General features: G+C 42.4%; 1 protein-coding gene across 8 annotated transcripts in view; it reads left to right on the top strand.

Annotated features, from left to right (window-relative positions):
- The window catches only part of PTBP2 (polypyrimidine tract binding protein 2), a 156744-nt gene that overhangs the window by 65440 nt on the left and 77544 nt on the right, over positions 1 to 13760 (top strand). For 2 of the 8 annotated variants that reach the window (XM_054515858.1, XM_054515859.1), the window contains one exon: positions 5257 to 5508. The exons of the other annotated variants lie outside the window; for them this stretch is intronic. The gene's annotated coding sequence lies outside the window, so the exon portion shown is untranslated. Of the gene's footprint in view, positions 1 to 5256; positions 5509 to 13760 lie in introns of those variants that run through there. 8 annotated transcript variants of the gene reach the window in all.

Raw genomic sequence — 13760 nt, 5'->3', positions numbered from 1 at the left:
ACTAGCCTGAATGCTCAGAAATGGCAAGTCAGATGAACATTGTGCAGGCAGCAGTCACCATCTTCTTATATATCACCTTTGCCAATTAATCTTAATTTTTTAAAATAAGGCAGTGTAGGTGCACATTTTGTGGTAATTGGCAATGGGGCTGTGGCTGAGCCTCATCCCTCATGGACTGCAGCTGTGAGCAGCACTGACAGCAAGGAGCCCTGGAGTGCCCAGGGGCACTGAGCAACCACCAAAGGGAACAGAGGGCACACAGGTGCCATGCATCAACAGGAGGGGATAAAAGGCTGGGACAAAGAACAAGAAGGGCAGATGTTTGAAGCTTTCTGGAGTGGTGTGATGTTACTCTGTATGGGCAGAGGCCTGAAGCCTTCTGATGTGGTAAGGTGTGTTACTCTGGCTGAATGCTTAAAGCTTTCTGAAATTGTTTGATGTTACTCTGTGTATTGTGGCCATCTGAACTATGACATAGTTCAGTTACCAGGCTGTGGCGTGTGCTGTGACAAGGCAAGACTTTTTGTTTATTCTGGTGAAAATGAAGTAAAAAGCACCTATCTGTGCTATCAGCTAGTGCATTCCACCCACAGGCCCTGGTGTTTTCTGCTCTGGTTATAGTGACCCAAAAGGATTTTGCTTTTCATGGTGGAGTAGCCCTTCAGAGCTTTATAACAGACAAGTTGGCCGTGCTCCCTTCTTGCCGACTCAGTTTGAAGCATTTCTTAATTGGGTTTATTTAAATGCTAATTTTATTGAATTCAGACTCCTCTAAATCACAGAGGTGAGTTCTTGTCAGACTTCTCCAGTAATAATAATTTTTCAAAAGGTTTGGACCTCAGATTAGGTTTGGACAAACACTAGAAGGTCTGTTAGTGTGTCCAACATTGACTGCAAACCGTGAGGTTTCTGGTGCCTTGTTTCCTGTGCAAGATCTCTTCTTCCCTGCTGTAGGTTCTGCTTCTTTGTCTCTGGGTTTGAAACTGTCTTACTTGCAATTTAAAGATTGCCCTTTCCACACCCCCCCCCCCCAACAAATCTGTCTATCTGACGTACATGTACTACAAGGAAGTGGCAAAATTTTTGTTGATTGAGACCTGTACTGCCCTTCATAGCCATTTTTATACTTTGCTGACTATAACCTTTCGCCTGAGAAATTTCAGTGCACACTTGGTGGCCCCCCATGGTTGCCCTGTGCATGTCACACGGCATTTAGCTCACGTGTGCAGGTGTCTGTGCAGGCTTGTGGCTGTGCTGGAACTTGTGGAAGTGTGATTTTCTGTTCAAAGTGATGCCTGCAGTGTCTGCTGGAGGGAGCAGGTGCTGGCAGTGCTTTCTCCCCATGCCTTTCCATCCTAGGCTCTGGCCACATGAAGCACAGGTTCTGCTCTTGGAAGGAGAGCTTCTCCCACCTTTTCTCCCAGGATGCTTTTAGAAGACCAAAAGGATAATCAGACCTTTACCAAGGCTCAAGATCAGTTTGGAGCTGTTAGGAACAGGCTTGGAGGGAACTGCTGCTTCTTCCTAGCCTGCTTCAGTTGCAGTGGCCAGGGAGGAACCTGGTAGGGCCAAGCTCATGCCCCCATGAGCAGCCTCCAGAAGCTGCCCGTCTCCCCATTCCTGCCTCAGCTGAGCTCACCTGAGTACCAGGGCCACTCTGGGTGTGGGGGTGGTCCTGGTGCTCAGAGGCAGGGAAATGCCCAGGGCCAGTGAAGCTGAGTCGCTGCTGGGCTCCCACAGTACTGGTGCTCCAATAAATGGTCTGAGCTGGAAGCAGCGGCGCACTCTGAATGCCTGTGGCAGGCCCTGAGTTAAACTGAGGCTTACACAACTGTCTCTAAATGTAAAAATCAACACAGCAAAGGTCATTTTAAAAGAACAGGAAAATAACCTCTCAAAATGTTTTTCTTTTTTTAACGTTTTCTTCTTGTTATTAAAACAAATATATCAAGGATGAAGTAGAGTATGGAGCATTAAGCAGTGAGAAATTAATCATTGGTACCTAGTCTTGAACAGTTGATTTTTTTTTTTTTGAGAGTGTCTTGAAACAGTTGTCATAAACACCAACAAATGCAAAGCAGCTTTCAAGATGACTTTTTGTTATAGGCATATTCCTGAACTATTCATCTGTGTTAAATGCATTTTGCCTTGAATCATATGTCATGTTGCCAGAAAAGAGTTGTTTCCATGCCAACTCATTTGCAACATGGGGGAAAAAAATCAAAGCTACTAACATCTGCAAGATGTCAGTACTGATATAAGCCACTTGCAATGAAAAACACAGAACTGCAGGAGGGTTTGCCAAATAGGCACTATATATAGGGTAGAATGTCATAAACTAATCGCCGAACAGTGCATTTCCATTCCTTTTTTGGCTGTATTCTTGATCTAATCTCTTTGCTAGAAAAAGCTTGCAGCAAAAGGAGCATCGGTGTCATCCACATGCATTTCTCTTGTAAAGAAGGAATTACTTGGATTTGTTTTTCTGACTCAAGCCTCCACAAAAGCCACTTAATTTAAAACATTTAAGAACTTGTACAAGAAACTGCTGCTTCACTTTCCATACTATTTCCTTTCAATTTTCTCGGCTGCAGGGTCTCCTTTTATAAAGGTCCTATTCATCAGCAAGATTAATGAGACCTGGTGTCTGAACTGTGGATTCCATTTCACAGCTACTATTTCCTCTGCATTCTTCTTCTCACCCCCATCCCTTTTTCTTTTTTTTTTATAAAAGAAGATTGTTCGTTTATTATCTAAGTATTATGAAATGCCAGAGGCTGAGGCTCTGAAGCCTGAGCAGTTCAAATATTGAGGTATGTTTAATTTTAAGATGATCCAAGCATTGCTGTATTTGAAGAGACATTGGAGGTGGCATTACCTGGTTTTTTTTTGGGTTTTTTTTTTTCTTTTTGGAGGTATTAAAGCAGTTCTAATTTCCAAAAGGTGTTTTTAATACATTGTTGTAAATCCATTTTTTTGGCATCTGGAGGGTATACCAGGTCACCTGTTGCATGTGCTGCCAGGTCCATTGTCTCCTCTCAGGTGGCTGTCGGGGCATTTCCTCGGTGTGACACACGAGGGTTGGTTCACAGGGTGGGACAGGACTGGGGACAGCCACGCCAGCAGTGCCACCTCCACAGCCAGGTGCTGTGCTGGACATTGAGCTGGAGTGCCCCAGGATCCCTGCGGCAGCTCTGTGCCCCACCTCCTTGCCAGGCTCAGGTAAAGGGGAGGCTGTTTGGCTCAGTGGCAGGCTCCAGAGGGCTCTGGCACTGCCTGCCCCGTGCACAGCGCTGTCAGCACACACCACGAGGTCTGCAGTTCGGTACAGGGAACTGCTACCTTCCACAAAGGAACAGTCATGCTTTCTCAGTATTGCTTACCCCATGAAAGCAATTACCAGAGTTGTCACGGCAGCGGGGAACAGAAAGGAGTTAATTTCATGGGAGTCATCTTTGCATAAGAGAGATTTGAAATATCAAATTGAAACATTTATGGCAAAACCTTTTGCAAAGAGAAGGTCTTGACTACCTATGCTTGTTAGTAAGGTAGAGGGGGATGGGAGGAAACTAATCTACTGCATTTCAGGTATTTCCATAATTTTACTTCTACTATCTTTAGACTGATAAAATTCTCATAGAGATCATTTTTATACTTCATAAAGATCTCAATCCAGATTCATATAACTTTGCTTTATTAGAATGCTTCTACTGAGACTTTTTTTAATAGAAGACTATCACAGGCAAGCAAAATTGAGAGCAAATGTAGGAATTGATTCCTATAGCACGTTATTTATTTCACTGAGTTTTGAAAATTAAACCTCAAGTAAGACCATTTAAGGATATGAAAGATTACCTGAGTTTGTGGGTTTTTTTTGAATGAGAATGAAATGCTGTGAGCTTTGCTGTTACTGAGCAGAAGTTTAGGTTATATCACCAAGAGCATATAGCACACACTTCACAGTGTTGTTTTTCCATGCAAGTTCAGTGTGTGTGTATTTATATGTATGTACATACCTTACATAGATGTCAATATGCACATTAATATATGTAGAAGGCTGGGTAAACTATGTTAAATTGGCTTCCATCTGAAATACATTGTATTTAATTTCTGATACAAATGTAATTGAAAGAGAGTAGAAGGTATTTAGCTTCTGCTTCTTAAAATGTATGTCCTTTGTGCAGTGTCAACAGCATCCTTTTAACTAAGCCGTTTCTTTTTTTTTTCCTGTGTGTGTACTAACTCAGTAGAGCAGGAAAACATCTTTAGAAGAGGAAAATATGACTGTAAAATGATTTTTAAGAGTTCATTTGAAGTCAGTCAGGCACAACACCTAGAAATGCTTTAAATTGGATTTTTTCTTAAATCAGATTTCAGGTTGACAGTGTCCTACGCTGTTATGCCCAGAATTATAACCTCGAATTCTGTTGCACTTTGCCTATCTCCACTCTCAAACATATGCTGCATCTCCTTCCCTTTGCACAAGCATTAATGCAACAAGAATAGCTCAGTCTGTGTATGCTGAGCCTTGGGGAAAATTGAGTATATTTTAAAAAGGGTTTCAGTTTCTAGAAAATGACATGACGAGGCAGTCTCTGTAAGGAAGGGCTGGGGCGTGTTCAGCTGGAGGCCGGGCTCACAGGGTCTGTTGGGGAGAGCTGCGAGCCCCTGCCTCGCCTCTTCCTCCCTGCCGAGCACCAGCCCTTCCTCTTGTCCCCTTTTTGCCCCTGCTAATGAAGGTGCAGGTGAGCTGAGGTCGTGGTGAGACAAGAGCAGCCCTGGCCTTTCTGCAGCAGGGCTCAAAGTGCTCCTTGTGGGATAATTGACACAGTTATGCAATTATGGACACTTAGCATGAGGTTAGATGAGCTCTTGACCAAAGGGGCTGATCGTGTCATGCTTTTTGAAATAAATATTCCTTACTGCTTAGCTATACTATTGAGAGAAAATGACCAGCTGCAGGAACCTGAACACACAAGTTCCCAGATTAGAATCCTGTCTGAGAACAAAATGCAGGAATATGTGCAGGGAAATGCAGACAGTTAAAAACACCTAGTCCTGAGAGACCCCAGCCTGTGCTGTAGCTTATGATACTGGCTACAATTCCTGCATCATCCTCCATTCTCATTCCAGGTTTGGCTTCAAATGAAGTTGACCCAAAACATAAGTTACAGTATTAAGGCACAGTTGTGCCCTAACAGACTATTCTGGTAGATAGGATTTCTTAAGGTGAAACTCTCATTCTTTATTTTTCAGAGAGATGAATAATGGCAGACAAAGCAAATCTGCTGCTACCTGTCTCTAGCCTTTTGCTTCATCTGAACTCCTGTGGCTTCGCCTCTCTGAATGTCAGGCAGTGCCATTGCCCAGGTCCTGCTCTATCTCCATGCTGAGCCTTTACCCACCATCTGATTCATCACAGTGATTTTTCATCTCAATTTGATATGTGAGCTGCTGGCTCCACTGCTGTGTCACGGCTGTCGCTAATTTGGCATGACTCGCATCGTGGTAGGTTATTCAGTCTCTGTTTTTTCTTTTTAAGAGTTTTGAACCCAAGTCCATCTCCTAGGTAGGGCATTGTCCTCACTTAACACAAGCACTTTACTGATTTTGCTGTGTTGTGATCACAGAGTTAGTTTTAAAATAACATTTGTGTCTACTACCTGCATGTTCTAAGGCAGTGGTTACTTGATGAAATCAAGGATTGCTGCTAGACTCTTCTGCTGAAAGTGCCTTCCTCTCTCTTGCCTGTAGCAGGGAGGAACTAAAAGGACTCGCTTCACTTAAATAAAAAATCCAGGATAGCTTGATTTTTATCAAGGTTTTGTTTTTATGATTCAGTTGTCCTAATGATCTTTGATGCATCAGTAAGAGATGTCACTGAGCTTCTGAGGTTTTCTGTGTGATGAGAGCACGACGATGGACTCAGTAGGTGATGTGCTCTGGTGCTCTTCTCTGTGAAGACTGGGGGCTGTGGTACTGGTTTATTTTTCAGGACAGGCTAAAGACCGGTTCTTTGGTGTAGCCCCTAAGCGTTTCTTTTCTTAAAATCTTACCATGGTTAAGTTAGTTGTTTTCTGTAATCTTTTGTAGCTCCTCTTTGTAATAAGCAAGTTTCATTGTGCCTGCACCTGATGATTTAATATTTTGATCAAACTACCTTTGAATGCTGAGCCTTTGAGTGTTTTTCTGACTTGGATGATCTTCCATATACAGCCTTTCAAGAGAATACTTTTTAGAGGGTTTCAAGCCAATCATTCAAATGAGATCTTTACAAAATTGTTAATTCATCAGTTGTTTGAAACTAGAGTGGCTTTTACATCAGACCAACCATTTCAACATAACCAAGCCCAGGGTGAACATCCTGTAACTGTCCCCTTTAGTCTCCCAATTGACTGCACACTGTAGTCTTTGTGAGCTTGTATTTCTGCATGTATTTTCTATGATTGTGTCTTTTTTTTTCTCTTGCTTTGAGTGAAGGAGTTGCTCCTTTTTATTAGAAAACCCCTTTAAGTCTTGTTTTGTTCCTGATGGCCTTTGCTGTGAGAAAATTTCTGCTGTCCATTTCAGTGGGTTGCACAGGGCTCTTGCTTAAGAAGCTATCAAGACCTCTCCAGTCTTTATGTTCTATTACCGATGTTAGTGCTTAAAAAAAAAGAGGGCAGTAAATCAAGTTTTCATTAAAATATGCCTTTTTAAGGTGACTGTAGTGGGGTTTCTGTACCTGTAATTTTTCAGTTAAACTTTAAATATAAAATAATCGAGGATCATGTTCTGCTTGCAACTCTTTCTCAGCATCCTGGTAATTTTGAATGAGCTTATCTACTATTCTCTTCTCTTTTAATACAGTAAGAGCCTTGCAACTATTTTTGGACCAGCTTTTTTTCAACTGTTCAGTCACATTTAAGCTGCACGAGGTTCATGAGGAGATATATGGTTTCAAAGAGAAAGCAAGCTTTGAAGAATTTCTTGTCTGTAGAAAGATTTGTATGTATGAACTCCTTTTCTTCCTATATTCCCATGTCTAGTGTTAGGAATTATTTCAATTTAGAAAACTTTTTGCCTCGATCTTGAGGTCATTCTACTTAATGATTCTCATTGCTGCAGATACATTTATACACTTTAAATTTGTTTCAGTTCTAGCAGTGCCCATGACAGGTGATAAGTATTTCCAAACACTTAAATGCAGCTCTGAGGAGTTTATAATCATCTGTCTCCAGGAATTCACATCGGATTCTTGTTTTAAATGCCTTGCTGTCCACTAAGGGAAATATCTGTTGGAGAACCATGCAAGCTCCAGGGGTACCTGTGTTCCCTCCATCTCTAACAGATAATTCTTATCTCCTGCATGTCTGCTTGGACAGGTTTGCTTTATAACAAAATATGATTTGATCAAACACAGTTGCTTTAGGTGCTGGTCAGGTTTTGATACTCCCTGGCTAAACAAGGTACAACACCTCCAGTTTGGACATTCCTGCTGTAGGGATTCCCCCTCAGAGGCATTTCTGAGACACTAAACTGCAAGTCCTCTGAGCTGAATGAGTGTTTATTTGCCTTGTGCCTTGGTAAGATCAGTCTCACTTCCTGATGGAGCTCTGTCACATCAGAAATGGTGTTGATCTGCAGATGTTAAAATAGCACAGCTTGGCTTCCTGTAAGCAACCCCAGTGTTGTTCCACCCACCCATTCCCTGCATGTAGGGGAGCCTACATCATCATCAAGAAACACCATGCCACTTTCTGCCTGCAAATAGAAATGTACTTGCTTTGATTTCTCTCTGTAAATGCTTTGTTCTGTATTTCAGCACATTTTAAGCTTTCTATTCTGTGTTAGCAGTTAGAATTTTCAGATTGGAGCACAGGTATTACAGAGGAGGACCAGAATTAATTCTGTGCTGAAAGAGCTGTTCTAAACAGAAATAGTGCTGATGCACTTTCCCTTTTCACCTTACAGGGGGAGATTATATATGCATCACCTTGGGTTTACAGTAGGCTGTGCAAATATCCCTTTTGCAACAACTTGAGGCTATGCCATATTTAAGTACTACAAATATGCAGTTGTTACAAGCATGCTTTACTACCACGAACTGCTTTGATCAAATGTTCAATAGATATTGTGACTGAGCAGCACAGGAACACACAAAGCATTAGCTGGTATTGTTAGTGAAAAACAAAACCAAACAAAGCCAACATTATGTAGTGCAGTCTACTCTAGACATAGCATTCCTATTAAGAGTGAGGTTATTAAGTTCAAAAAGCTAAATACATGTACTTCTTTTTAAAGTTTAATCTTTTCTTTGAGAACCTCATATGAAGCTATTAGCACTGAGAAGAAATCTACTGTCAAGAAATTGCAGTAAGGGCCTAAATTGAAAGCAGAATGGGAGAGTCTTTTTGCTCCACTATGCCAATTATGTTGCCACTTTTGTCTCTGCACTGCATGACTGATAGGGATCTACAAATGCTCAGATCCCAAGGGATTTGAGCACATCTGGTGAAAATTGGAAATCAATAGGAGTTTATAATCATGAGCAAACTGCATCATTTTCATGGGGGTGAAAGATGGCAGCTATCCAGAGATGCCATGGACGTGGGTCCATCAGGTGTATTTGTTGGAGCCTTCTGCTCAACATGAGAAGTACAAGGTCCTGGTTTCTTGGCAAATTAAGCCTATGACTTGCCTCTCAATTAGCAAGGGAAGAGAAAAATGTTCACTGACCTTTCCATTCAGATGAATATTTTGAAGCTAAAGAGGAGGATTCACTTTCTGGATGTGAATTTTAAATGTATTGGCAGTCCTGCTGAGGAAGCAAATGTTTAGTTTTCAGTCCTGTCACTAGACTGCAAATTTATCCCAGGTCTGGCTTGAAGCAAGTTTCATCTCCAAAGCTGGGAGGTAATTTAGTTTCCAGGGTTATTCTGTCCTGGCTTTTGCTTAAGCAAAGGCTACCAATTCAATGTGACAATGAGAATTACTATCCACTAGGGGCCAAACTATGCCCACCAAAGGCTTGATTTCCTTTCTGAAGCACATTTCTTCACTAGCAGTTGAAATTGCATGCTTTTTTTTCCTTTTTTTTCCTGAGCCCACTACTTGATGTATTCAATTCCAGACTGTCCTTGAGCTCTCCAAGTCTCACCCTGAATCCACAAGATACAGTTCACTTGTTCTAGAGAAATGTGCAGCAATTATGAATATTATGACTGTATTTGTCTATAGGGCAGGCAGGCAAGACATAAAAGTCAGTCTATTGATGACAAACATAAAAGAGATGTCAGTTTTCAGAGATGGGGGAAATTATGTCTATTGCAGGCTCAAATCCAATTTTTTCAATGTGTGTAATAGCTGAAATGATCCTGCTCCTGTGTTGAAGAAGGGATTGTGAAAGAACTCACCCAGAGATGGCTCAGTAAAGGTCTGAATCAAAGCTCAGGGCAATCACTGGGCAGTCTTTCAAGCAAGATGTGCTCCTGGATCCTGTGTCCCTTGTACATCTCTCTGCTTCCTTCAGTGTTTGAGAAAGCTGACAAATGGAGGCGAGCACTGCTGAGACACACTAAGGCACAGACCTGTTTATGTGTCCGTGGTTTGTGGTCACTGGCCAGTAGACTCTAATGCTGTGGTCTGTTACTGGGAACTTGGCATAACTACATTGATGTGTATCTTTCCATTCTATGGAAGAAACCAAGAATTCCAAAACCAAGAATTCTGAGGTTGTTCTTGAGCTTTTCTTTCTCCCACAAGGTACTAACAAATGAGCTATTGGATTAGTTACAGCTTTCATTAAAATGTAATTAAAAGATGTCATACTTTTATAGTCGGACTCAGCTGTAGCCAAACATATGGGCATAGTAAAACATTTCAGAGAACGGAGAGATTTTGTGGTCCTGCTGAGAAAATGATAGCCTTATGGCTTCTCACTTAATTATTTTAAAATTAATAATAGCAATTGTTTAAGTTGTCCTTGTTCTAACAGAGCAGCTTTTAATATTCCTGGCTGAAATGCTCAGTTGTGAAGGTAGTTAGTCTGCTGTGGATATGGAGAGCAGCTCAGGGTCCTCAGTCCTGCTGCTCCCTACAAAAGACATCTTGGCACCTTGTGCACATGCATGGGACATTGCAGGTGCTCAGGGGAAGGGCCTGAAGCCCTGCCACTCCTGTCTGGAGAGGACAGCCTGGCTGCCAGGTCTGACATACTTGCTGTGTTCTCCACTGCTGTAGCTGTGCCTTTGGCAAATTACTCCGAGATGGAGACAGGCTGGGGTGTTGAGTTTTTAGGTCACTTCCCCAGAATGGGAAGTATGTCTGTGGCTTTATTACAGTGATTTGAAGTTCTACAAAGTCAAGCAGCTGACAGAGGAGGGAGATCTCTGCTAATAGCCTGGTCCCAGTGCAGTCAGGGCACAGGAGCTGCAGTTCAAATCATTGCTCCAGAGCAGGGATCCCAGCAGGGCTCCTGTGCCACAGAAGGCTTTGGGTTATACAGCTTTCCATGCTGGCTCTGTGCTGTGACACAGGAGCAGTTCCTGGGTGTGAGGAGGGCATTGCTGTGCAGGTGAGCCATGCCCTGGGCTGCTGCTGGCGAAGCTCTCTGTGTGTACCCAGGTGTAAGGAGGGGAAAGTGCTGCTGCCTGTCCAGGGCACTCCTCTCCACGGAGCTGGCTGTAGGCTTAAACACGTGCGGGGAAGTTGTAGGGGGAGCCAGGGGCCTGTGAGCCACGGGCTCAGACACGATGAGACACAATGAGACACGGGCATCCTCAGCCTGCACAGCTGGAGATGGGGAGCCAGGCTGCCCCTGCCCCAGGACAGAGAGAGGTGCTGCAGCTGCTGCATCTTGGGGTGCAGGGGCACTCAGGGTGACTCCCCATGGCACCCTGCTCTGCCTTCTCCTCTACTTCAGCCTCTGCAACACCAGGCAAGGTGGGATGCCTGGAAGAGACACCTTGGGATGCAGGCTTTGTTCCCCTCATTTTTCAGAAGAGAACAATATCCAGCCTCTCTGAAGATGTTATTTATATTCAATGTTCTCTGTACCCCACTCTGGGAGACAGCTAGGGCACTTTGAATTATAAATGCAGAGAGAGTTCTCTCTGAATGTAGTTGGGGGATGCTCATTTATTCTAAAAGGTCCACAAATTTTAACACAGATTCAAAAATTTAATTTAAATATGCATTACTTATTGTTATACGCTTTTTCCACTTGCTTGTAAAACTTGTTCAGAAATGTGAAATCACATTCTGTACCCATTGCAGGAGGGAAAAATGTATAATAAACAACCTTACCACAATCTATTTGCATGGATTACCTGAACACTTATAAGTAACTAATCTGTTTAGGGGAACCAGAATCAGCCCTCATACATGAAAAATGCAGAAGTTGCAAAATATAATTTGAGGAGGAATTAATGACTCTCCAGTAGCATCATGTATTTCTAGTCCCAGGAAAAAAAGACACTGTCACCTTGTATGTAATATTGGGATATTGAGAGCACTTGCTCAGTGTAGAACTGCAATCAGTAGGTATGCAACACCACAAATCCTACTCTTAGTGGTGTTAATATTAATTAATTATCATTAATATCTGGGTCACAAAGCAGTGACAACAAGGTAGAGAGGTTTCTCTGTGCCAGTAGTTCCTGCATGTGTGCCCCTGCCAAAGTCCTGCTCAGCCAGAAGTGAGCTGCAGGGCACTCCATACCTGCATGCACCTGGATCCTGCAAGAGTGAGACTGTCACCACTGGGGGCCAAGATGAAGATTTCAGTGGGAGAGAGAGACCAGTAGCATTGTCAGGATTTGAAACAATAGGAGAAAGAAGTACATTCCTGCACTCTTGTGACTGGTACATGGAAAATGTTTCCATTTCACGAAAGCTGTTTTCCTGCAGGAAGCTATCAAAATATTACTTTAAACAAACTGTCTTCTTCAAAGCGCTGAACCAAACCTATTTCATCATCTGTGCTGTTTTCTAAAGGCCTGAATGTGAGCTTGAGCCCTCCAATTAATGTGATTCAGGGAAGGCTAGAACATAAGAATGGCTAAAATATTCAGAAGTTAGAAATTAAACAGATTATAGTAAAGTCAGTTTTATTTGGGGTATGAATTCCAAATAAATGATACAGTGTGCAACTGACTGCTCCGCTATCATGGACATCTGTCTGGAGATTATTCCTTAACAAAAGAGTCTTAGAAATCATTCATATAGTTTGCATTCATGTCAGGTTTTGGTCACAGACAAATTCACACACTCAGCAATGCAGTTAATCTCCTAGATACCCACCACAGAAGAATAGGGATTAATACATTTATCTTGTAAAACAATGCAGTCCTCCTCTGAATTACAACCAGAAATTAGACTGGAGTTATCAAATATGCTCAGTGAGGTTATGACTCAAGTCACTGCATTGTTAAAATTCCCATCTCTCATCGCCTCCTGTTTTGAAGGCTGAGGCCATTGAGTGTCAGCTGCCAACTGGGTTTGCTGCAGTCAGGGAAGTGCCTTCTCCAGCAGGGAATTTCTGCACCAGGGCTTTGCCTTGCAAATGTTATCCACAAGTCCAGGAAAGGTATCAGGAGACGCCCCTGGACTCGGTAATCCATAAAACCTTTATAAAAGTCAATGACTGCTCCGTCAGGGACTGAAGCCATCATTTGCATGGCATGCCAGCAGTGATAAATCTGTCCTGCAGATGTGTGGAGGACTAGTGAGTGTCGTGCTGTTTGCTTACTGAAGCCTCTGTTAAGCTCAGAAAAACTTATACTTAACTCACCCTAAAAAAAAAACAGAACAAAAACCTTCCAGACAAACAAAACCGACCCAAAATAGAAATCAAAAAGCCACGGCTATCTGTAAGGGAAGAAAATTTCCTTGTTTGTAGTGTTGGGGAGGGGAGAGAGGAAGGGCGCCTTCATTTTCTATTCCTTCTGAATGTATGTGGCACATGCATTTGTAGGTTAATGGTACCTCTGAGGAAATACAAATCTCGCAGTGATTAACAGAATTTTTATTTTCTACAAGCCTTGTTACAAAATCCACATAGTTCCTGCCTCCGAAATGATAATTAATCTGCTGGTGGGCGTTGTCCATCTCCAGATTTCCACTGTGGGACACTGGCGTTTCTCATTAAAATGAATCCTGGAGGCACTTTGTTATTGTTTAGACTGTGAAAACCACGGGCGGGGTTTTTTTCCCCCTCTGTATGTTTTGTAAGTGCTAAACGCAGGAGGAATTTAGCACATTCTTTAAAGGACTGCACATCAATAATACATTCTCGACCACAAAAAGAAAGTCAAACTGCTAAATGGTAGTTGTTTAAGTCAACAGCATACAGGAAAAGGCACTTTCCCTTTAATCTTTGCTACAAAGGGATATGCCCTTGTAGTCGAGACAGTATCATCTACAAGTCGGCCAATTCGTGCTTGATGTGTTGATCTTGTGCCTTTTAACAGTGCTTTAGGGGGTTATTTCAACAGCATTGTAGATGACAAGGCTCGGATTAGTGAAACTTTTCAACTCCATCTTTGTTTTTGAAAAGGCTGCCTGCTGTATGAGAGCACTTGTAAGGCCTTTTTGTGCATCTCAGTCTCTTGCCATAGGTAATTATTTATTAATGCAAACCCTGCAAGAAAGATTGACTGTGTCAAGAAGAGAGCAAGGCAATAATAACCTAATAAAATTCTACCCTGATGCCCTTACCTGATCCCAGTATGAGAGTCAGTAGTTCTGCCTTTTTACCTCATTGCATCAGCTAATTCCCA

The sequence above is a fragment of the Molothrus ater genome, chromosome 9 (assembly GCF_012460135.2).
Source record: "Molothrus ater isolate BHLD 08-10-18 breed brown headed cowbird chromosome 9, BPBGC_Mater_1.1, whole genome shotgun sequence".
NCBI classification, from domain to species: Eukaryota; Metazoa; Chordata; class Aves; order Passeriformes; family Icteridae; genus Molothrus; species Molothrus ater.
This window is presented reverse-complemented; position numbering and strand designations above follow the sequence as displayed.